The following is a 463-nucleotide window of genomic DNA, read 5'->3' as shown; positions in this document are numbered from 1 at the left end:
GGGGGGAGCCGAGCTGCTCCTACCGGTCTGCTAGGGCAGTGCCGCAGCCGGCGAGGACGGGTCGGTACCGGGACACCGCAGAGGAGGCTGCACCGTGGGCAGGGAGCCGGGCTGCTGCGGGGCCGATGGATTGGGGCCGCGTAAAGACCGCATTCATGGCCCGGCGCCGTGGCTTAGTTGGTTAAAGCGCCTGTCTAGTAAACAGGAGATCCTGGGTTCGAATCCCAGCGGTGCCTGCGCGGGGCGGACCCTGCCTTTTTTGCCTGCAGGCGCTGTTTTATCTCCGGAGACGGCGGGGTCGGACTCGCCGGGCGCTGCGGGGGCGGGACGGGGCTGCGTCGGGGCCGCCCGTGTCACCGCGACGGGAGGGGACGCCGGGCTGCGGCTCCGCTGCAATCAGGAGAAAAAAAATATATATAAAAATATCAAGGCGTCGCAATTCAGGCTGCGGGCATAATGCAGT

At 66.1% G+C, this 463-nt stretch overlaps 1 non-coding gene across 1 annotated transcript; it reads left to right on the top strand.

The window, feature by feature from the left end:
• Positions 1-162: 162 nt before the first annotated feature.
• On the top strand, positions 163-236 carry TRNAT-AGU. Its single transcript has one exon. It is a non-coding gene; the product is annotated as a tRNA-Thr (tRNA).
• Positions 237-463: the final 227 nt, after the last annotated feature.

This window comes from Mesitornis unicolor, unplaced genomic scaffold (assembly GCF_000695765.1).
Source record: "Mesitornis unicolor isolate BGI_N332 unplaced genomic scaffold, ASM69576v1 scaffold7118, whole genome shotgun sequence".
Lineage (NCBI taxonomy): Eukaryota > Metazoa > Chordata > Aves > Mesitornithiformes > Mesitornithidae > Mesitornis > Mesitornis unicolor.
The sequence above is the reverse complement of the archived record's forward strand: the minus strand, read 5'-3'. Positions and strand labels throughout refer to the sequence as shown.